The sequence below is a fragment of the Schistocerca cancellata genome, chromosome 6, assembly GCF_023864275.1.
Source record: "Schistocerca cancellata isolate TAMUIC-IGC-003103 chromosome 6, iqSchCanc2.1, whole genome shotgun sequence".
In the NCBI taxonomy this organism is placed as follows: Eukaryota; Metazoa; Arthropoda; class Insecta; order Orthoptera; family Acrididae; genus Schistocerca; species Schistocerca cancellata.
Genome location: NC_064631.1, coordinates 3956859 through 3978436, shown reverse-complemented (window position 1 = coordinate 3978436; position 21578 = coordinate 3956859). Strand labels below are relative to the sequence as shown.

The following is a 21578-nucleotide window of genomic DNA, read 5'->3' as shown; positions in this document are numbered from 1 at the left end:
GTCAGGGACAGGGATAGGAATGGTGCGAATGCACTGCAAACTACGCAGACACCTGGTGTGAGGCGAGGCGAGGCGAGGCGAGGAAGCCCACATCGTACCAGTGGGCCCTCCAGCACGACACTGCCACACCCCGCACAGGCCCTCCGCTGAACACCAGGGACAAGATTCGTCCTCCGCTAGTGTCGAAGGCCGCACGCACCCAGCGAATGACAGGGGGTGCAACGAGCAGCAGTGCGTCTCACACACGCGGCGGTGCGCCCGCCAATTCGGCCGTCACTCTGCTGGGACGCCGGGCGCGCCTCCCCGCGCCGTCCTCGAGGAACTGGCGGTTGCGGAAGGAAGCGCTTTCGTCAAATGCGGCCGAAAACTAACATTTTGTGTGTTGGGAGAAAAGCCGAACGCGAATTCTGCCGTGCTCCTACATTAGATGAGCGCCAACGGCCATACCATGATGAATACACCGGTTCTCGTCCGATCACCGAAGTTAAGCATCATCGGGCCCGGCTAGTACTTGGATGGGTGACCGCCTGGGAAACCCGGGTGCTGTTGGCTCCCTTCCTGTTTTTTTTTTTTTGTAATGTCGCCAGCCCAATTTTCAAACTACCTTTCTGTTGTGACAAAGATGCTTCCTTAAGCCTTTTAAACTACTGTAATGGTACGAAAATGCAGTAATTAACTCAGTTTGAGGGAGAATGTGCTAACCAAGTTTGCCAAGAAGACTTTGAAAACGACAAAACACTACGAATCGGCAGGTGATTTCTGAAATACGTCACCGCCTATTGTTGTGTAGGTGTGTTGAGTTCCAAATTTGATTTGTAACCACGAACTTATTCCTTAGTCGTCTCGTCTCGTCTCGTCTCGTCCCGCAGACGTTTGTCGTGCTTGCGCTGTCATATGGACCACGACCCGAGCGGCAGCGAGCGGCAGTCGAGCAAAGTCGGGACAAGTCGGGACGGGGTCAGGGACAGGGATAGGAATGGTGCGAATGCACTGCAAACTACGCAGACACCTGGTGTGAGGCGAGGCGAGGCGAGGCGAGGCGAGGCGAGGAAGCCCACATCGTACCAGTGGGCCCTCCAGCACGACACTGCCACACCCCGCACAGGCCCTCCGCTGAACACCAGGGACAAGATTCGTCCTCCGCTAGTGTCGAAGGCCGCACGCACCCAGCGAATGACAGGGGGTGCAACGAGCAGCAGTGCGTCTCACACACGCGGCGGTGCGCCCGCCAATTCGGCCGTCACTCTGCTGGGACGCCGGGCGCGCCTCCCCGCGCCGTCCTCGAGGAACTGGCGGTTGCGGAAGGAAGCGCTTTCGTCAAATGCGGCCGAAAACTAACATTTTGTGTGTTGGGAGAAAAGCCGAACGCGAATTCTGCCGTGCTCCTACATTAGATGAGCGCCAACGGCCATACCATGATGAATACACCGGTTCTCGTCCGATCACCGAAGTTAAGCATCATCGGGCCCGGCTAGTACTTGGATGGGTGACCGTCTGGGAAACCCGGGTGCTGTTGGCTCCCTTCCTGTTTTTTTTTTTTTGTAATGTCGCCAGCCCAATTTTCAAACTACCTTTCTGTTGTGACAAAGATGCTTCCTTAAGCCTTTTAAACTACTGTAATGGTACGAAAATGCAGTAATTAACTCAGTTTGAGGGAGAATGTGCTAACCAAGTTTGCCAAGAAGACTTTGAAAACGACAAAACAGTACGAATCGGCAGGTGATTTCTGAAATACGTCACCGCCTATTCTTGTGTAGGAGTGTAGAGTTCCAAATTTGATTTGTAACCACGAACTTATTCCTTAGTCGTCTCGTCTCGTCTCGTCTCGTCCCGCAGACGTTTGTCGTGCTTGCGCTGTCATATGGACCACGACCCGAGCGGCAGCGAGCGGCAGTCGAGCAAAGTCGGGACAAGTCGGGACGGGGTCAGGGACAGGGATAGGAATGGTGCGAATGCACTGCAAACTACGCAGACACCTGGTGTGAGGCGAGGCGAGGCGAGGCGAGGAAGCCCACATCGTACCAGTGGGCCCTCCAGCACGACACTGCCACACCCCGCACAGGCCCTCCGCTGAACACCAGGGACAAGATTCGTCCTCCGCTAGTGTCGAAGGCCGCACGCACCCAGCGAATGACAGGGGGTGCAACGAGCAGCAGTGCGTCTCACACACGCGGCGGTGCGCCCGCCAATTCGGCCGTCACTCTGCTGGGACGCCGGGCGCGCCTCCCCGCGCCGTCCTCGAGGAACTGGCGGTTGCGGAAGGAAGCGCTTTCGTCAAATGCGGCCGAAAACTAACATTTTGTGTGTTGGGAGAAAAGCCGAACGCGAATTCTGCCGTGCTCCTACATTAGATGAGCGCCAACGGCCATACCATGATGAATACACCGGTTCTCGTCCGATCACCGAAGTTAAGCATCATCGGGCCCGGCTAGTACTTGGATGGGTGACCGCCTGGGAAACCCGGGTGCTGTTGGCTCCCTTCCTGTTTTTTTTTTTTTGTAATGTCGCCAGCCCAATTTTCAAACTACCTTTCTGTTGTGACAAAGATGCTTCCTTAAGCCTTTTAAACTACTGTAATGGTACGAAAATGCAGTAATTAACTCAGTTTGAGGGAGAATGTGCTAACCAAGTTTGCCAAGAAGACTTTGAAAACGACAAAACACTACGAATCGGCAGGTGATTTCTGAAATACGTCACCGCCTATTGTTGTGTAGGTGTGTTGAGTTCCAAATTTGATTTGTAACCACGAACTTATTCCTTAGTCGTCTCGTCTCGTCTCGTCTCGTCCCGCAGACGTTTGTCGTGCTTGCGCTGTCATATGGACCACGACCCGAGCGGCAGCGAGCGGCAGTCGAGCAAAGTCGGGACAAGTCGGGACGGGGTCAGGGACAGGGATAGGAATGGTGCGAATGCACTGCAAACTACGCAGACACCTGGTGTGAGGCGAGGCGAGGCGAGGCGAGGCGAGGCGAGGAAGCCCACATCGTACCAGTGGGCCCTCCAGCACGACACTGCCACACCCCGCACAGGCCCTCCGCTGAACACCAGGGACAAGATTCGTCCTCCGCTAGTGTCGAAGGCCGCACGCACCCAGCGAATGACAGGGGGTGCAACGAGCAGCAGTGCGTCTCACACACGCGGCGGTGCGCCCGCCAATTCGGCCGTCACTCTGCTGGGACGCCGGGCGCGCCTCCCCGCGCCGTCCTCGAGGAACTGGCGGTTGCGGAAGGAAGCGCTTTCGTCAAATGCGGCCGAAAACTAACATTTTGTGTGTTGGGAGAAAAGCCGAACGCGAATTCTGCCGTGCTCCTACATTAGATGAGCGCCAACGGCCATACCATGATGAATACACCGGTTCTCGTCCGATCACCGAAGTTAAGCATCATCGGGCCCGGCTAGTACTTGGATGGGTGACCGTCTGGGAAACCCGGGTGCTGTTGGCTCCCTTCCTGTTTTTTTTTTTTTGTAATGTCGCCAGCCCAATTTTCAAACTACCTTTCTGTTGTGACAAAGATGCTTCCTTAAGCCTTTTAAACTACTGTAATGGTACGAAAATGCAGTAATTAACTCAGTTTGAGGGAGAATGTGCTAACCAAGTTTGCCAAGAAGACTTTGAAAACGACAAAACAGTACGAATCGGCAGGTGATTTCTGAAATACGTCACCGCCTATTCTTGTGTAGGAGTGTAGAGTTCCAAATTTGATTTGTAACCACGAATTTATTCCTTAGTCGTCTCGTCTCGTCTCGTCTCGTCTCGTCCCGCAGACGTTTGTCGTGCCTGCGCTGTCATATGGACCACGACCCGAGCGGCAGCGAGCGGCAGTCGAGCAAAGTCGGGACAAGTCGGGACGGGGTCAGGGACAGGGATAGGAATGGTGCGAATGCACTGCAAACTACGCAGACACCTGGTGTGAGGCGAGGCGAGGCGAGGCGAGGAAGCCCACATCGTACCAGTGGGCCCTCCAGCACGACACTGCCACACCCCGCACAGGCCCTCCGCTGAACACCAGGGACAAGATTCGTCCTCCGCTAGTGTCGAAGGCCGCACGCACCCAGCGAATGACAGGGGGTGCAACGAGCAGCAGTGCGTCTCACACACGCGGCGGTGCGCCCGCCAATTCGGCCGTCACTCTGCTGGGACGCCGGGCGCGCCTCCCCGCGCCGTCCTCGAGGAACTGGCGGTTGCGGAAGGAAGCGCTTTCGTCAAATGCGGCCGAAAACTAACATTTTGTGAGTTGGGAGAAAAGCCGAACGCGAATTCTGCCGTGCTCCTACATTAGATGAGCGCCAACGGCCATACCATGATGAATACACCGGTTCTCGTCCGATCACCGAAGTTAAGCATCATCGGGCCCGGCTAGTACTTGGATGGGTGACCGCCTGGGAAACCCGGGTGCTGTTGGCTCCCTTCCTGTTTTTTTTTTTTTTGTAATGTCGCCAGCCCAATTTTCAAACTACCTTTCTGTTGTGACAAAGATGCTTCCTTAAGCCTTTTAAACTACTGTAATGGTACGAAAATGCAGTAATTAACTCAGTTTGAGGGAGAATGTGCTAACCAAGTTTGCCAAGAAGACTTTGAAAACGACAAAACACTACGAATCGGCAGGTGATTTCTGAAATACGTCACCGCCTATTGTTGTGTAGGTGTGTTGAGTTCCAAATTTGATTTGTAACCACGAACTTATTCCTTAGTCGTCTCGTCTCGTCTCGTCTCGTCCCGCAGACGTTTGTCGTGCTTGCGCTGTCATATGGACCACGACCCGAGCGGCAGCGAGCGGCAGTCGAGCAAAGTCGGGACAAGTCGGGACGGGGTCAGGGACAGGGATAGGAATGGTGCGAATGCACTGCAAACTACGCAGACACCTGGTGTGAGGCGAGGCGAGGCGAGGCGAGGCGAGGCGAGGAAGCCCACATCGTACCAGTGGGCCCTCCAGCACGACACTGCCACACCCCGCACAGGCCCTCCGCTGAACACCAGGGACAAGATTCGTCCTCCGCTAGTGTCGAAGGCCGCACGCACCCAGCGAATGACAGGGGGTGCAACGAGCAGCAGTGCGTCTCACACACGCGGCGGTGCGCCCGCCAATTCGGCCGTCACTCTGCTGGGACGCCGGGCGCGCCTCCCCGCGCCGTCCTCGAGGAACTGGCGGTTGCGGAAGGAAGCGCTTTCGTCAAATGCGGCCGAAAACTAACATTTTGTGTGTTGGGAGAAAAGCCGAACGCGAATTCTGCCGTGCTCCTACATTAGATGAGCGCCAACGGCCATACCATGATGAATACACCGGTTCTCGTCCGATCACCGAAGTTAAGCATCATCGGGCCCGGCTAGTACTTGGATGGGTGACCGTCTGGGAAACCCGGGTGCTGTTGGCTCCCTTCCTGTTTTTTTTTTTTTGTAATGTCGCCAGCCCAATTTTCAAACTACCTTTCTGTTGTGACAAAGATGCTTCCTTAAGCCTTTTAAACTACTGTAATGGTACGAAAATGCAGTAATTAACTCAGTTTGAGGGAGAATGTGCTAACCAAGTTTGCCAAGAAGACTTTGAAAACGACAAAACAGTACGAATCGGCAGGTGATTTCTGAAATACGTCACCGCCTATTCTTGTGTAGGAGTGTAGAGTTCCAAATATGATTTGTAACCACGAATTTATTCCTTAGTCGTCTCGTCTCGTCTCGTCTCGTCTCGTCCCGCAGACGTTTGTCGTGCTTGCGCTGTCATATGGACCACGACCCGAGCGGCAGCGAGCGGCAGTCGAGCAAAGTCGGGACAAGTCGGGACGGGGTCAGGGACAGGGATAGGAATGGTGCGAATGCACTGCAAACTACGCAGACACCTGGTGTGAGGCGAGGCGAGGCGAGGCGAGGAAGCCCACATCGTACCAGTGGGCCCTCCAGCACGACACTGCCACACCCCGCACAGGCCCTCCGCTGAACACCAGGGACAAGATTCGTCCTCCGCTAGTGTCGAAGGCCGCACGCACCCAGCGAATGACAGGGGGTGCAACGAGCAGCAGTGCGTCTCACACACGCGGCGGTGCGCCCGCCAATTCGGCCGTCACTCTGCTGGGACGCCGGGCGCGCCTCCCCGCGCCGTCCTCGAGGAACTGGCGGTTGCGGAAGGAAGCGCTTTCGTCAAATGCGGCCGAAAACTAACATTTTGTGTGTTGGGAGAAAAGCCGAACGCGAATTCTGCCGTGCTCCTACATTAGATGAGCGCCAACGGCCATACCATGATGAATACACCGGTTCTCGTCCGATCACCGAAGTTAAGCATCATCGGGCCCGGCTAGTACTTGGATGGGTGACCGCCTGGGAAACCCGGGTGCTGTTGGCTCCCTTCCTGTTTTTTTTTTTTTGTAATGTCGCCAGCCCAATTTTCAAACTACCTTTCTGTTGTGACAAAGATGCTTCCTTAAGCCTTTTAAACTACTGTAATGGTACGAAAATGCAGTAATTAACTCAGTTTGAGGGAGAATGTGCTAACCAAGTTTGCCAAGAAGACTTTGAAAACGACAAAACACTACGAATCGGCAGGTGATTTCTGAAATACGTCACCGCCTATTCTTGTGTAGGAGTGTAGAGTTCCAAATTTGATTTGTAACCACGAATTTATTCCTTAGTCGTCTCGTCTCGTCTCGTCTCGTCTCGTCCCGCAGACGTTTGTCGTGCTTGCGCTGTCATATGGACCACGACCCGAGCGGCAGCGAGCGGCAGTCGAGCAAAGTCGGGACAAGTCGGGACGGGGTCAGGGACAGGGATAGGAATGGTGCGAATGCACTGCAAACTACGCAGACACCTGGTGTGAGGCGAGGCGAGGCGAGGCGAGGAAGCCCACATCGTACCAGTGGGCCCTCCAGCACGACACTGCCACACCCCGCACAGGCCCTCCGCTGAACACCAGGGACAAGATTCGTCCTCCGCTAGTGTCGAAGGCCGCACGCACCCAGCGAATGACAGGGGGTGCAACGAGCAGCAGTGCGTCTCACACACGCGGCGGTGCGCCCGCCAATTCGGCCGTCACTCTGCTGGGACGCCGGGCGCGCCTCCCCGCGCCGTCCTCGAGGAACTGGCGGTTGCGGAAGGAAGCGCTTTCGTCAAATGCGGCCGAAAACTAACATTTTGTGTGTTGGGAGAAAAGCCGAACGCGAATTCTGCCGTGCTCCTACATTAGATGAGCGCCAACGGCCATACCATGATGAATACACCGGTTCTCGTCCGATCACCGAAGTTAAGCATCATCGGGCCCGGCTAGTACTTGGATGGGTGACCGCCTGGGAAACCCGGGTGCTGTTGGCTCCCTTCCTGTTTTTTTTTTTTTGTAATGTCGCCAGCCCAATTTTCAAACTACCTTTCTGTTGTGACAAAGATGCTTCCTTAAGCCTTTTAAACTACTGTAATGGTACGAAAATGCAGTAATTAACTCAGTTTGAGGGAGAATGTGCTAACCAAGTTTGCCAAGAAGACTTTGAAAACGACAAAACACTACGAATCGGCAGGTGATTTCTGAAATACGTCACCGCCTATTGTTGTGTAGGTGTGTTGAGTTCCAAATTTGATTTGTAACCACGAACTTATTCCTTAGTCGTCTCGTCTCGTCTCGTCTCGTCCCGCAGACGTTTGTCGTGCTTGCGCTGTCATATGGACCACGACCCGAGCGGCAGCGAGCGGCAGTCGAGCAAAGTCGGGACAAGTCGGGACGGGGTCAGGGACAGGGATAGGAATGGTGCGAATGCACTGCAAACTACGCAGACACCTGGTGTGAGGCGAGGCGAGGCGAGGCGAGGAAGCCCACATCGTACCAGTGGGCCCTCCAGCACGACACTGCCACACCCCGCACAGGCCCTCCGCTGAACACCAGGGACAAGATTCGTCCTCCGCTAGTGTCGAAGGCCGCACGCACCCAGCGAATGACAGGGGGTGCAACGAGCAGCAGTGCGTCTCACACACGCGGCGGTGCGCCCGCCAATTCGGCCGTCACTCTGCTGGGACGCCGGGCGCGCCTCCCCGCGCCGTCCTCGAGGAACTGGCGGTTGCGGAAGGAAGCGCTTTCGTCAAATGCGGCCGAAAACTAACATTTTGTGAGTTGGGAGAAAAGCCGAACGCGAATTCTGCCGTGCTCCTACATTAGATGAGCGCCAACGGCCATACCATGATGAATACACCGGTTCTCGTCCGATCACCGAAGTTAAGCATCATCGTGCCCGGCTAGTACTTGGATGGGTGACCGCCTGGGAAACCCGGGTGCTGTTGGCTCCCTTCCTGTTTTTTTTTTTTTTGTAATGTCGCCAGCCCAATTTTCAAACTACCTTTCTGTTGTGACAAAGATGCTTCCTTAAGCCTTTTAAACTACTGTAATGGTACGAAAATGCAGTAATTAACTCAGTTTGAGGGAGAATGTGCTAACCAAGTTTGCCAAGAAGACTTTGAAAACGACAAAACAGTACGAATCGGCAGGTGATTTCTGAAATACGTCACCGCCTATTGTTGTGTAGGAGTGTAGAGTTCCAAATTTGATTTGTAACCACGAATTTATTCCTTAGTCGCCTCGTCTCGTCTCGTCTCGTCTCGTCCCGCAGACGTTTGTCGTGCTTGCGCTGTCATATGGACCACGACCCGAGCGGCAGCGAGCGGCAGTCGAGCAAAGTCGGGACAAGTCGGGACGGGGTCAGGGACAGGGATAGGAATGGTGCGAATGCACTGCAAACTACGCAGACACCTGGTGTGAGGCGAGGCGAGGCGAGGCGAGGAAGCCCACATCGTACCAGTGGGCCCTCCAGCACGACACTGCCACACCCCGCACAGGCCCTCCGCTGAACACCAGGGACAAGATTCGTCCTCCGCTAGTGTCGAAGGCCGCACGCACCCAGCGAATGACAGGGGGTGCAACGAGCAGCAGTGCGTCTCACACACGCGGCGGTGCGCCCGCCAATTCGGCCGTCACTCTGCTGGGACGCCGGGCGCGCCTCCCCGCGCCGTCCTCGAGGAACTGGCGGTTGCGGAAGGAAGCGCTTTCGTCAAATGCGGCCGAAAACTAACATTTTGTGTGTTGGGAGAAAAGCCGAACGCGAATTCTGCCGTGCTCCTACATTAGATGAGCGCCAACGGCCATACCATGATGAATACACCGGTTCTCGTCCGATCACCGAAGTTAAGCATCATCGGGCCCGGCTAGTACTTGGATGGGTGACCGCCTGGGAAACCCGGGTGCTGTTGGCTCCCTTCCTGTTTTTTTTTTTTTGTAATGTCGCCAGCCCAATTTTCAAACTACCTTTCTGTTGTGACAAAGATGCTTCCTTAAGCCTTTTAAACTACTGTAATGGTACGAAAATGCAGTAATTAACTCAGTTTGAGGGAGAATGTGCTAACCAAGTTTGCCAAGAAGACTTTGAAAACGACAAAACACTACGAATCGGCAGGTGATTTCTGAAATACGTCACCGCCTATTGTTGTGTAGGTGTGTTGAGTTCCAAATTTGATTTGTAACCACGAACTTATTCCTTAGTCGTCTCGTCTCGTCTCGTCTCGTCCCGCAGACGTTTGTCGTGCTTGCGCTGTCATATGGACCACGACCCGAGCGGCAGCGAGCGGCAGTCGAGCAAAGTCGGGACAAGTCGGGACGGGGTCAGGGACAGGGATAGGAATGGTGCGAATGCACTGCAAACTACGCAGACACCTGGTGTGAGGCGAGGCGAGGCGAGGCGAGGCGAGGCGAGGAAGCCCACATCGTACCAGTGGGCCCTCCAGCACGACACTGCCACACCCCGCACAGGCCCTCCGCTGAACACCAGGGACAAGATTCGTCCTCCGCTAGTGTCGAAGGCCGCACGCACCCAGCGAATGACAGGGGGTGCAACGAGCAGCAGTGCGTCTCACACACGCGGCGGTGCGCCCGCCAATTCGGCCGTCACTCTGCTGGGACGCCGGGCGCGCCTCCCCGCGCCGTCCTCGAGGAACTGGCGGTTGCGGAAGGAAGCGCTTTCGTCAAATGCGGCCGAAAACTAACATTTTGTGTGTTGGGAGAAAAGCCGAACGCGAATTCTGCCGTGCTCCTACATTAGATGAGCGCCAACGGCCATACCATGATGAATACACCGGTTCTCGTCCGATCACCGAAGTTAAGCATCATCGGGCCCGGCTAGTACTTGGATGGGTGACCGTCTGGGAAACCCGGGTGCTGTTGGCTCCCTTCCTGTTTTTTTTTTTTTGTAATGTCGCCAGCCCAATTTTCAAACTACCTTTCTGTTGTGACAAAGATGCTTCCTTAAGCCTTTTAAACTACTGTAATGGTACGAAAATGCAGTAATTAACTCAGTTTGAGGGAGAATGTGCTAACCAAGTTTGCCAAGAAGACTTTGAAAACGACAAAACAGTACGAATCGGCAGGTGATTTCTGAAATACGTCACCGCCTATTCTTGTGTAGGAGTGTAGAGTTCCAAATTTGATTTGTAACCACGAACTTATTCCTTAGTCGTCTCGTCTCGTCTCGTCTCGTCCCGCAGACGTTTGTCGTGCTTGCGCTGTCATATGGACCACGACCCGAGCGGCAGCGAGCGGCAGTCGAGCAAAGTCGGGACAAGTCGGGACGGGGTCAGGGACAGGGATAGGAATGGTGCGAATGCACTGCAAACTACGCAGACACCTGGTGTGAGGCGAGGCGAGGCGAGGCGAGGAAGCCCACATCGTACCAGTGGGCCCTCCAGCACGACACTGCCACACCCCGCACAGGCCCTCCGCTGAACACCAGGGACAAGATTCGTCCTCCGCTAGTGTCGAAGGCCGCACGCACCCAGCGAATGACAGGGGGTGCAACGAGCAGCAGTGCGTCTCACACACGCGGCGGTGCGCCCGCCAATTCGGCCGTCACTCTGCTGGGACGCCGGGCGCGCCTCCCCGCGCCGTCCTCGAGGAACTGGCGGTTGCGGAAGGAAGCGCTTTCGTCAAATGCGGCCGAAAACTAACATTTTGTGTGTTGGGAGAAAAGCCGAACGCGAATTCTGCCGTGCTCCTACATTAGATGAGCGCCAACGGCCATACCATGATGAATACACCGGTTCTCGTCCGATCACCGAAGTTAAGCATCATCGGGCCCGGCTAGTACTTGGATGGGTGACCGCCTGGGAAACCCGGGTGCTGTTGGCTCCCTTCCTGTTTTTTTTTTTTTGTAATGTCGCCAGCCCAATTTTCAAACTACCTTTCTGTTGTGACAAAGATGCTTCCTTAAGCCTTTTAAACTACTGTAATGGTACGAAAATGCAGTAATTAACTCAGTTTGAGGGAGAATGTGCTAACCAAGTTTGCCAAGAAGACTTTGAAAACGACAAAACACTACGAATCGGCAGGTGATTTCTGAAATACGTCACCGCCTATTGTTGTGTAGGTGTGTTGAGTTCCAAATTTGATTTGTAACCACGAACTTATTCCTTAGTCGTCTCGTCTCGTCTCGTCTCGTCCCGCAGACGTTTGTCGTGCTTGCGCTGTCATATGGACCACGACCCGAGCGGCAGCGAGCGGCAGTCGAGCAAAGTCGGGACAAGTCGGGACGGGGTCAGGGACAGGGATAGGAATGGTGCGAATGCACTGCAAACTACGCAGACACCTGGTGTGAGGCGAGGCGAGGCGAGGCGAGGCGAGGCGAGGAAGCCCACATCGTACCAGTGGGCCCTCCAGCACGACACTGCCACACCCCGCACAGGCCCTCCGCTGAACACCAGGGACAAGATTCGTCCTCCGCTAGTGTCGAAGGCCGCACGCACCCAGCGAATGACAGGGGGTGCAACGAGCAGCAGTGCGTCTCACACACGCGGCGGTGCGCCCGCCAATTCGGCCGTCACTCTGCTGGGACGCCGGGCGCGCCTCCCCGCGCCGTCCTCGAGGAACTGGCGGTTGCGGAAGGAAGCGCTTTCGTCAAATGCGGCCGAAAACTAACATTTTGTGTGTTGGGAGAAAAGCCGAACGCGAATTCTGCCGTGCTCCTACATTAGATGAGCGCCAACGGCCATACCATGATGAATACACCGGTTCTCGTCCGATCACCGAAGTTAAGCATCATCGGGCCCGGCTAGTACTTGGATGGGTGACCGTCTGGGAAACCCGGGTGCTGTTGGCTCCCTTCCTGTTTTTTTTTTTTTGTAATGTCGCCAGCCCAATTTTCAAACTACCTTTCTGTTGTGACAAAGATGCTTCCTTAAGCCTTTTAAACTACTGTAATGGTACGAAAATGCAGTAATTAACTCAGTTTGAGGGAGAATGTGCTAACCAAGTTTGCCAAGAAGACTTTGAAAACGACAAAACAGTACGAATCGGCAGGTGATTTCTGAAATACGTCACCGCCTATTCTTGTGTAGGAGTGTAGAGTTCCAAATTTGATTTGTAACCACGAATTTATTCCTTAGTCGTCTCGTCTCGTCTCGTCTCGTCTCGTCCCGCAGACGTTTGTCGTGCCTGCGCTGTCATATGGACCACGACCCGAGCGGCAGCGAGCGGCAGTCGAGCAAAGTCGGGACAAGTCGGGACGGGGTCAGGGACAGGGATAGGAATGGTGCGAATGCACTGCAAACTACGCAGACACCTGGTGTGAGGCGAGGCGAGGCGAGGCGAGGAAGCCCACATCGTACCAGTGGGCCCTCCAGCACGACACTGCCACACCCCGCACAGGCCCTCCGCTGAACACCAGGGACAAGATTCGTCCTCCGCTAGTGTCGAAGGCCGCACGCACCCAGCGAATGACAGGGGGTGCAACGAGCAGCAGTGCGTCTCACACACGCGGCGGTGCGCCCGCCAATTCGGCCGTCACTCTGCTGGGACGCCGGGCGCGCCTCCCCGCGCCGTCCTCGAGGAACTGGCGGTTGCGGAAGGAAGCGCTTTCGTCAAATGCGGCCGAAAACTAACATTTTGTGAGTTGGGAGAAAAGCCGAACGCGAATTCTGCCGTGCTCCTACATTAGATGAGCGCCAACGGCCATACCATGATGAATACACCGGTTCTCGTCCGATCACCGAAGTTAAGCATCATCGGGCCCGGCTAGTACTTGGATGGGTGACCGCCTGGGAAACCCGGGTGCTGTTGGCTCCCTTCCTGTTTTTTTTTTTTTTGTAATGTCGCCAGCCCAATTTTCAAACTACCTTTCTGTTGTGACAAAGATGCTTCCTTAAGCCTTTTAAACTACTGTAATGGTACGAAAATGCAGTAATTAACTCAGTTTGAGGGAGAATGTGCTAACCAAGTTTGCCAAGAAGACTTTGAAAACGACAAAACACTACGAATCGGCAGGTGATTTCTGAAATACGTCACCGCCTATTGTTGTGTAGGTGTGTTGAGTTCCAAATTTGATTTGTAACCACGAACTTATTCCTTAGTCGTCTCGTCTCGTCTCGTCTCGTCCCGCAGACGTTTGTCGTGCTTGCGCTGTCATATGGACCACGACCCGAGCGGCAGCGAGCGGCAGTCGAGCAAAGTCGGGACAAGTCGGGACGGGGTCAGGGACAGGGATAGGAATGGTGCGAATGCACTGCAAACTACGCAGACACCTGGTGTGAGGCGAGGCGAGGCGAGGCGAGGCGAGGCGAGGAAGCCCACATCGTACCAGTGGGCCCTCCAGCACGACACTGCCACACCCCGCACAGGCCCTCCGCTGAACACCAGGGACAAGATTCGTCCTCCGCTAGTGTCGAAGGCCGCACGCACCCAGCGAATGACAGGGGGTGCAACGAGCAGCAGTGCGTCTCACACACGCGGCGGTGCGCCCGCCAATTCGGCCGTCACTCTGCTGGGACGCCGGGCGCGCCTCCCCGCGCCGTCCTCGAGGAACTGGCGGTTGCGGAAGGAAGCGCTTTCGTCAAATGCGGCCGAAAACTAACATTTTGTGTGTTGGGAGAAAAGCCGAACGCGAATTCTGCCGTGCTCCTACATTAGATGAGCGCCAACGGCCATACCATGATGAATACACCGGTTCTCGTCCGATCACCGAAGTTAAGCATCATCGGGCCCGGCTAGTACTTGGATGGGTGACCGTCTGGGAAACCCGGGTGCTGTTGGCTCCCTTCCTGTTTTTTTTTTTTTTGTAATGTCGCCAGCCCAATTTTCAAACTACCTTTCTGTTGTGACAAAGATGCTTCCTTAAGCCTTTTAAACTACTGTAATGGTACGAAAATGCAGTAATTAACTCAGTTTGAGGGAGAATGTGCTAACCAAGTTTGCCAAGAAGACTTTGAAAACGACAAAACAGTACGAATCGGCAGGTGATTTCTGAAATACGTCACCGCCTATTCTTGTGTAGGAGTGTAGAGTTCCAAATTTGATTTGTAACCACGAATTTATTCCTTAGTCGTCTCGTCTCGTCTCGTCTCGTCTCGTCCCGCAGACGTTTGTCGTGCCTGCGCTGTCATATGGACCACGACCCGAGCGGCAGCGAGCGGCAGTCGAGCAAAGTCGGGACAAGTCGGGACGGGGTCAGGGACAGGGATAGGAATGGTGCGAATGCACTGCAAACTACGCAGACACCTGGTGTGAGGCGAGGCGAGGCGAGGCGAGGAAGCCCACATCGTACCAGTGGGCCCTCCAGCACGACACTGCCACACCCCGCACAGGCCCTCCGCTGAACACCAGGGACAAGATTCGTCCTCCGCTAGTGTCGAAGGCCGCACGCACCCAGCGAATGACAGGGGGTGCAACGAGCAGCAGTGCGTCTCACACACGCGGCGGTGCGCCCGCCAATTCGGCCGTCACTCTGCTGGGACGCCGGGCGCGCCTCCCCGCGCCGTCCTCGAGGAACTGGCGGTTGCGGAAGGAAGCGCTTTCGTCAAATGCGGCCGAAAACTAACATTTTGTGTGTTGGGAGAAAAGCCGAACGCGAATTCTGCCATGCTCCTACATTAGATGAGCGCCAACGGCCATACCATGATGAATACACCGGTTCTCGTCCGATCACCGAAGTTAAGCATCATCGGGCCCGGCTAGTACTTGGATGGGTGACCGCCTGGGAAACCCGGGTGCTGTTGGCTCCCTTCCTGTTTTTTTTTTTTTGTAATGTCGCCAGCCCAATTTTCAAACTACCTTTCTGTTGTGACAAAGATGCTTCCTTAAGCCTTTTAAACTACTGTAATGGTACGAAAATGCAGTAATTAACTCAGTTTGAGGGAGAATGTGCTAACCAAGTTTGCCAAGAAGACTTTGAAAACGACAAAACAGTACGAATCGGCAGGTGATTTCTGAAATACGTCACCGCCTATTCTTGTGTAGGAGTGTAGAGTTCCAAATTTGATTTGTAACCACGAATTTATTCCTTAGTCGTCTCGTCTCGTCTCGTCTCGTCTCGTCCCGCAGACGTTTGTCGTGCTTGCGCTGTCATATGGACCACGACCCGAGCGGCAGCGAGCGGCAGTCGAGCAAAGTCGGGACAAGTCGGGACGGGGTCAGGGACAGGGATAGGAATGGTGCGAATGCACTGCAAACTACGCAGACACCTGGTGTGAGGCGAGGCGAGGCGAGGCGAGGAAGCCCACATCGTACCAGTGGGCCCTCCAGCACGACACTGCCACACCCCGCACAGGCCCTCCGCTGAACACCAGGGACAAGATTCGTCCTCCGCTAGTGTCGAAGGCCGCACGCACCCAGCGAATGACAGGGGGTGCAACGAGCAGCAGTGCGTCTCACACACGCGGCGGTGCGCCCGCCAATTCGGCCGTCACTCTGCTGGGACGCCGGGCGCGCCTCCCCGCGCCGTCCTCGAGGAACTGGCGGTTGCGGAAGGAAGCGCTTTCGTCAAATGCGGCCGAAAACTAACATTTTGTGTGTTGGGAGAAAAGCCGAACGCGAATTCTGCCGTGCTCCTACATTAGATGAGCGCCAACGGCCATACCATGATGAATACACCGGTTCTCGTCCGATCACCGAAGTTAAGCATCATCGGGCCCGGCTAGTACTTGGATGGGTGACCGCCTGGGAAACCCGGGTGCTGTTGGCTCCCTTCCTGTTTTTTTTTTTTGTAATGTCGCCAGCCCAATTTTCAAACTACCTTTCTGTTGTGACAAAGATGCTTCCTTAAGCCTTTTAAACTACTGTAATGGTACGAAAATGCAGTAATTAACTCAGTTTGAGGGAGAATGTGCTAACCAAGTTTGCCAAGAAGACTTTGAAAACGACAAAACAGTACGAATCGGCAGGTGATTTCTGAAATACGTCACCGCCGATTCTTGTGTAGGAGTGTAGAGTTCCAAATTTGATTTGTAACCACGAATTTATTCCTTAGTCGTCTCGTCTCGTCTCGTCTCGTCTCGTCCCGCAGACGTTTGTCGTGCCTGCGCTGTCATATGGACCACGACCCGAGCGGCAGCGAGCGGCAGTCGAGCAAAGTCGGGACAAGTCGGGACGGGGTCAGGGACAGGGATAGGAATGGTGCGAATGCACTGCAAACTACGCAGACACCTGGTGTGAGGCGAGGCGAGGCGAGGCGAGGAAGCCCACATCGTACCAGTGGGCCCTCCAGCACGACACTGCCACACCCCGCACAGGCCCTCCGCTGAACACCAGGGACAAGATTCGTCCTCCGCTAGTGTCGAAGGCCGCACGCACCCAGCGAATGACAGGGGGTGCAACGAGCAGCAGTGCGTCTCACACACGCGGCGGTGCGCCCGCCAATTCGGCCGTCACTCTGCTGGGACGCCGGGCGCGCCTCCCCGCGCCGTCCTCGAGGAACTGGCGGTTGCGGAAGGAAGCGCTTTCGTCAAATGCGGCCGAAAACTAACATTTTGTGTGTTGGGAGAAAAGCCGAACGCGAATTCTGCCGTGCTCCTACATTAGATGAGCGCCAACGGCCATACCATGATGAATACACCGGTTCTCGTCCGATCACCGAAGTTAAGCATCATCGGGCCCGGCTAGTACTTGGATGGGTGACCGCCTGGGAAACCCGGGTGCTGTTGGCTCCCTTCCTGTTTTTTTTTTTTGTAATGTCGCCAGCCCAATTTTCAAACTACCTTTCTGTTGTGACAAAGATGCTTCCTTAAGCCTTTTAAACTACTGTAATGGTACGAAAATGCAGTAATTAACTCAGTTTGAGGGAGAATGTGCTAACCAAGTTTGCCAAGAAGACTTTGAAAACGACAAAACACTACGAATCGGCAGGTGATTTCTGAAATACGTCACCGCCTATTGTTGTGTAGGTGTGTTGAGTTCCAAATTTGATTTGTAACCACGAACTTATTCCCTAGTCGTCTCGTCTCGTCTCGTCTCGTCCCGCAGACGTTTGTCGTGCTTGCGCTGTCATATGGACCACGACCCGAGCGGCAGCGAGCGGCAGTCGAGCAAAGTCGGGACAAGTCGGGACGGGGTCAGGGACAGGGATAGGAATGGTGCGAATGCACTGCAAACTACGCAGACACCTGGTGTGAGGCGAGGCGAGGCGAGGCGAGGAAGCCCACATCGTACCAGTGGGCCCTCCAGCACGACACTGCCACACCCCGCACAGGCCCTCCGCTGAACACCAGGGACAAGATTCGTCCTCCGCTAGTGTCGAAGGCCGCACGCACCCAGCGAATGACAGGGGGTGCAACGAGCAGCAGTGCGTTTCACACACGCGGCGGTGCGCCCGCCAATTCGGCCGTCACTCTGCTGGGACGCCGGGCGCGCCTCCCCGCGCCGTCCTCGAGGAACTGGCGGTTGCGGAAGGAAGCGCTTTCGTCAAATGCGGCCGAAAACTAACATTTTGTGTGTTGGGAGAAAAGCCGAACGCGAATTCTGCCGTGCTCCTACATTAGATGAGCGCCAACGGCCATACCATGATGAATACACCGGTTCTCGTCCGATCACCGAAGTTAAGCATCATCGGGCCCGGCTAGTACTTGGATGGGTGACCGCCTGGGAAACCCGGGTGCTGTTGGCTCCCTTCCTGTTTTTTTTTTTTTTTGTAATGTCGCCAGCCCAATTTTCAAACTACCTTTCTGTTGTGACAAAGATGCTTCCTTAAGCCTTTTAAACTACTGTAATGGTACGAAAATGCAGTAATTAACTCAGTTTGAGGGAGAATGTGCTAACCAAGTTTGCCAAGAAGACTTTGAAAACGACAAAACAGTACGAATCGGCAGGTGATTTCTGAAATACGTCACCGCCTATTCTTGTGTAGGAGTGTAGAGTTCCAAATTTGATTTGTAACCACGAATTTATTCCTTAGTCGTCTCGTCTCGTCTCGTCTCGTCTCGTCCCGCAGACGTTTGTCGTGCTTGCGCTGTCATATGGACCACGACCCGAGCGGCAGCGAGCGGCAGTCGAGCAAAGTCGGGACAAGTCGGGACGGGGTCAGGGACAGGGATAGGAATGGTGCGAATGCACTGCAAACTACGCAGACACCTGGTGTGAGGCGAGGCGAGGCGAGGCGAGGAAGCCCACATCGTACCAGTGGGCCCTCCAGCACGACACTGCCACACCCCGCACAGGCCCTCCGCTGAACACCAGGGACAAGATTCGTCCTCCGCTAGTGTCGAAGGCCGCACGCACCCAGCGAATGACAGGGGGTGCAACGAGCAGCAGTGCGTCTCACACACGCGGCGGTGCGCCCGCCAATTCGGCCGTCACTCTGCTGGGACGCCGGGCGCGCCTCCCCGCGCCGTCCTCGAGGAACTGGCGGTTGCGGAAGGAAGCGCTTTCGTCAAATGCGGCCGAAAACTAACATTTTGTGTGTTGGGAGAAAAGCCGAACGCGAATTCTGCCGTGCTCCTACATTAGATGAGCGCCAACGGCCATACCATGATGAATACACCGGTTCTCGTCCGATCACCGAAGTTAAGCATCATCGGGCCCGGCTAGTACTTGGATGGGTGACCGCCTGGGAAACCCGGGTGCTGTTGGCTCCCTTCCTGTTTTTTTTTTTTTGTAATGTCGCCAGCCCAATTTTCAAACTACCTTTCTGTTGTGACAAAGATGCTTCCTTAAGCCTTTTAAACTACTGTAATGGTACGAAAATGCAGTAATTAACTCAGTTTGAGGGAGAATGTGCTAACCAAGTTTGCCAAGAAGACTTTGAAAACGACAAAACACTACGAATCGGCAGGTGATTTCTGAAATACGTCACCGCCTATTGTTGTGTAGGTGTGTTGAGTTCCAAATTTGATTTGTAACCACGAACTTATTCCTTAGTCGTCTCGTCTCGTCTCGTCTCGTCCCGCAGACGTTTGTCGTGCTTGCGCTGTCATATGGACCACGACCCGAGCGGCAGCGAGCGGCAGTCGAGCAAAGTCGGGACAAGTCGGGACGGGGTCAGGGACAGGGATAGGAATGGTGCGAATGCACTGCAAACTACGCAGACACCTGGTGTGAGGCGAGGCGAGGCGAGGCGAGGAAGCCCACATCGTACCAGTGGGCCCTCCAGCACGACACTGCCACACCCCGCACAGGCCCTCCGCTGAACACCAGGGACAAGATTCGTCCTCCGCTAGTGTCGAAGGCCGCACGCACCCAGCGAATGACAGGGGGTGCAACGAGCAGCAGTGCGTCTCACACACGCGGCGGTGCGCCCGCCAATTCGGCCGTCACTCTGCTGGGACGCCGGGCGCGCCTCCCCGCGCCGTCCTCGAGGAACTGGCGGTTGCGGAAGGAAGCGCTTTCGTCAAATGCGGCCGAAAACTAACATTTTGTGTGTTGGGAGAAAAGCCGAACGCGAATTCTGCCGTGCTCCTACATTAGATGAGCGCCAACGGCCATACCATGATGAATACACCGGTTCTCGTCCGATCACCGAAGTTAAGCATCATCGGGCCCGGCTAGTACTTGGATGGGTGACCGCCTGGGAAACCCGGGTGCTGTTGGCTCCCTTCCTGTTTTTTTTTTTTTTTGTAATGTCGCCAGCCCAATTTTCAAACTACCTTTCTGTTGTGACAAAGATGCTTCCTTAAGCCTTTTAAACTACTGTAATGGTACGAAAATGCAGTAATTAACTCAGTTTGAGGGAGAATGTGCTAACCAAGTTTGCCAAGAAGACTTTGAAAACGACAAAACAGTACGAATCGGCAGGTGATTTCTGAAATACGTCACCGCCTATTCTTGTGTAGGAGTGTAGAGTTCCAAATTTGATTTGTAACCACGAATTTATTCCTTAGTCGCCTCGTCTCGTCTCGTCTCGTCTCGTCCCGCAGACGTTTGTCGTGCTTGCGCTGTCATATGGACCACGACCCGAGCGGCAGCGAGCGGCAGTCGAGCAAAGTCGGGACAAGTCGGGACGGGGTCAGGGACAGGGATAGGAATGGTGCGAATGCACTGCAAACTACGCAGACACCTGGTGTGAGGCGAGGCGAGGCGAGGCGAGGAAGCCCACATCGTACCAGTGGGCCCTCCAGCACGACACTGCCACACCCCGCACAGGCCCTCCGCTGAACACCAGGGACAAGATTCGTCCTCCGCTAGTGTCGAAGGCCGCACGCACCCAGCGAATGACAGGGGGTGCAACGAGCAGCAGTGCGTCTCACACACGCGGCGGTGCGCCCGCCAATTCGGCCGTCACTCTGCTGGGACGCCGGGCGCGCCTCCCCGCGCCGTCCTCGAGGAACTGGCGGTTGCGGAAGGAAGCGCTTTCGTCAAATGCGGCCGAAAACTAACATTTTGTGTGTTGGGAGAAAAGCCGAACGCGAATTCTGCCGTGCTCCTACATTAGATGAGCGCCAACGGCCATACCATGATGAATACACCGGTTCTCGTCCGATCACCGAAGTTAAGCATCATCGGGCCCGGCTAGTACTTGGATGGGTGACCGCCTGGGAAACCCGGGTGCTGTTGGCTCCCTTCCTGTTTTTTTTTTTTTGTAATGTCGCCAGCTCAATTTTCAAACTACCTTTCTGTTGTGACAAAGATGCTTCCTTAAGCCTTTTAAACTACTGTAATGGTACGAAAATGCAGTAATTAACTCAGTTTGAGGGAGAATGTGCTAACCAAGTTTGCCAAGAAGACTTTGAAAACGACAAAACAGTACGAATCGGCAGGTGATTTCTGAAATACGTCACCGCCTATTCTTGTGTAGGAGTGTAGAGTTCCAAATTTGATTTGTAACCACGAATTTATTCCTTAGTCGTCTCGTCTCGTCTCGTCTCGTCTCGTCCCGCAGACGTTTGTCGTGCCTGCGCTGTCATATGGACCACGACCCGAGCGGCAGCGAGCGGCAGTCGAGCAAAGTCGGGACAAGTCGGGACGGGGTCAGGGACAGGGATAGGAATGGTGCGAATGCACTGCAAACTACGCAGACACCTGGTGTGAGGCGAGGCGAGGCGAGGCGAGGAAGCCCACATCGTACCAGTGGGCCCTCCAGCACGACACTGCCACACCCCGCACAGGCCCTCCGCTGAACACCAGGGACAAGATTCGTCCTCCGCTAGTGTCGAAGGCCGCACGCACCCAGCGAATGACAGGGGGTGCAACGAGCAGCAGTGCGTCTCACACACGCGGCGGTGCGCCCGCCAATTCGGCCGTCACTCTGCTGGGACGCCGGGCGCGCCTCCCCGCGCCGTCCTCGAGGAACTGGCGGTTGCGGAAGGAAGCGCTTTCGTCAAATGCGGCCGAAAACTAACATTTTGTGTGTTGGGAGAAAAGCCGAACGCG

At 55.0% G+C, this 21578-nt stretch overlaps 22 non-coding genes across 22 annotated transcripts; all 22 read left to right on the top strand.

The window, feature by feature from the left end:
• The first annotated feature begins 433 nt into the window (after positions 1–433).
• Positions 434–552, top strand: LOC126090015 (5S ribosomal RNA). The gene has a single exon (XR_007520883.1). It is a non-coding gene; the product is annotated as a 5S ribosomal RNA (ribosomal RNA).
• Positions 553–1400: 848 nt separating this feature from the next.
• Positions 1401–1519, top strand: LOC126089001 (5S ribosomal RNA). The gene has a single exon (XR_007520346.1). It is a non-coding gene; the product is annotated as a 5S ribosomal RNA (ribosomal RNA).
• Positions 1520–2357: 838 nt separating this feature from the next.
• On the top strand, positions 2358–2476 carry LOC126090014 (5S ribosomal RNA). Its single transcript, XR_007520882.1, has one exon. It is a non-coding gene; the product is annotated as a 5S ribosomal RNA (ribosomal RNA).
• Positions 2477–3324: 848 nt separating this feature from the next.
• On the top strand, positions 3325–3443 carry LOC126089000 (5S ribosomal RNA). Its single transcript, XR_007520345.1, has one exon. It is a non-coding gene; the product is annotated as a 5S ribosomal RNA (ribosomal RNA).
• An 843-nt stretch (positions 3444–4286) lies between these two features.
• On the top strand, positions 4287–4405 carry LOC126090013 (5S ribosomal RNA). The gene has a single exon (XR_007520881.1). It is a non-coding gene; the product is annotated as a 5S ribosomal RNA (ribosomal RNA).
• An 849-nt stretch (positions 4406–5254) lies between these two features.
• On the top strand, positions 5255–5373 carry LOC126088999 (5S ribosomal RNA). Its single transcript, XR_007520344.1, has one exon. It is a non-coding gene; the product is annotated as a 5S ribosomal RNA (ribosomal RNA).
• Positions 5374–6216: 843 nt separating this feature from the next.
• LOC126090011 (5S ribosomal RNA) lies at positions 6217–6335 on the top strand. The gene has a single exon (XR_007520879.1). It is a non-coding gene; the product is annotated as a 5S ribosomal RNA (ribosomal RNA).
• Positions 6336–7178: 843 nt separating this feature from the next.
• On the top strand, positions 7179–7297 carry LOC126090010 (5S ribosomal RNA). The gene has a single exon (XR_007520878.1). It is a non-coding gene; the product is annotated as a 5S ribosomal RNA (ribosomal RNA).
• Positions 7298–8135: 838 nt separating this feature from the next.
• LOC126089379 (5S ribosomal RNA) lies at positions 8136–8254 on the top strand. Its single transcript, XR_007520706.1, has one exon. It is a non-coding gene; the product is annotated as a 5S ribosomal RNA (ribosomal RNA).
• An 844-nt stretch (positions 8255–9098) lies between these two features.
• Positions 9099–9217, top strand: LOC126090009 (5S ribosomal RNA). The gene has a single exon (XR_007520877.1). It is a non-coding gene; the product is annotated as a 5S ribosomal RNA (ribosomal RNA).
• Positions 9218–10065: 848 nt separating this feature from the next.
• LOC126088997 (5S ribosomal RNA) lies at positions 10066–10184 on the top strand. Its single transcript, XR_007520343.1, has one exon. It is a non-coding gene; the product is annotated as a 5S ribosomal RNA (ribosomal RNA).
• An 838-nt stretch (positions 10185–11022) lies between these two features.
• Positions 11023–11141, top strand: LOC126090008 (5S ribosomal RNA). Its single transcript, XR_007520876.1, has one exon. It is a non-coding gene; the product is annotated as a 5S ribosomal RNA (ribosomal RNA).
• An 848-nt stretch (positions 11142–11989) lies between these two features.
• On the top strand, positions 11990–12108 carry LOC126088996 (5S ribosomal RNA). Its single transcript, XR_007520342.1, has one exon. It is a non-coding gene; the product is annotated as a 5S ribosomal RNA (ribosomal RNA).
• An 843-nt stretch (positions 12109–12951) lies between these two features.
• LOC126090007 (5S ribosomal RNA) lies at positions 12952–13070 on the top strand. Its single transcript, XR_007520875.1, has one exon. It is a non-coding gene; the product is annotated as a 5S ribosomal RNA (ribosomal RNA).
• Positions 13071–13919: 849 nt separating this feature from the next.
• Positions 13920–14038, top strand: LOC126088995 (5S ribosomal RNA). Its single transcript, XR_007520341.1, has one exon. It is a non-coding gene; the product is annotated as a 5S ribosomal RNA (ribosomal RNA).
• Positions 14039–14882: 844 nt separating this feature from the next.
• LOC126090006 (5S ribosomal RNA) lies at positions 14883–15001 on the top strand. The gene has a single exon (XR_007520874.1). It is a non-coding gene; the product is annotated as a 5S ribosomal RNA (ribosomal RNA).
• Positions 15002–15844: 843 nt separating this feature from the next.
• On the top strand, positions 15845–15963 carry LOC126090005 (5S ribosomal RNA). The gene has a single exon (XR_007520873.1). It is a non-coding gene; the product is annotated as a 5S ribosomal RNA (ribosomal RNA).
• An 842-nt stretch (positions 15964–16805) lies between these two features.
• On the top strand, positions 16806–16924 carry LOC126090004 (5S ribosomal RNA). The gene has a single exon (XR_007520872.1). It is a non-coding gene; the product is annotated as a 5S ribosomal RNA (ribosomal RNA).
• An 837-nt stretch (positions 16925–17761) lies between these two features.
• On the top strand, positions 17762–17880 carry LOC126090003 (5S ribosomal RNA). Its single transcript, XR_007520871.1, has one exon. It is a non-coding gene; the product is annotated as a 5S ribosomal RNA (ribosomal RNA).
• Positions 17881–18725: 845 nt separating this feature from the next.
• LOC126090002 (5S ribosomal RNA) lies at positions 18726–18844 on the top strand. Its single transcript, XR_007520870.1, has one exon. It is a non-coding gene; the product is annotated as a 5S ribosomal RNA (ribosomal RNA).
• An 838-nt stretch (positions 18845–19682) lies between these two features.
• Positions 19683–19801, top strand: LOC126090000 (5S ribosomal RNA). The gene has a single exon (XR_007520868.1). It is a non-coding gene; the product is annotated as a 5S ribosomal RNA (ribosomal RNA).
• An 845-nt stretch (positions 19802–20646) lies between these two features.
• LOC126089999 (5S ribosomal RNA) lies at positions 20647–20765 on the top strand. The gene has a single exon (XR_007520867.1). It is a non-coding gene; the product is annotated as a 5S ribosomal RNA (ribosomal RNA).
• The last annotated feature ends 813 nt before the right edge of the window (positions 20766–21578 follow it).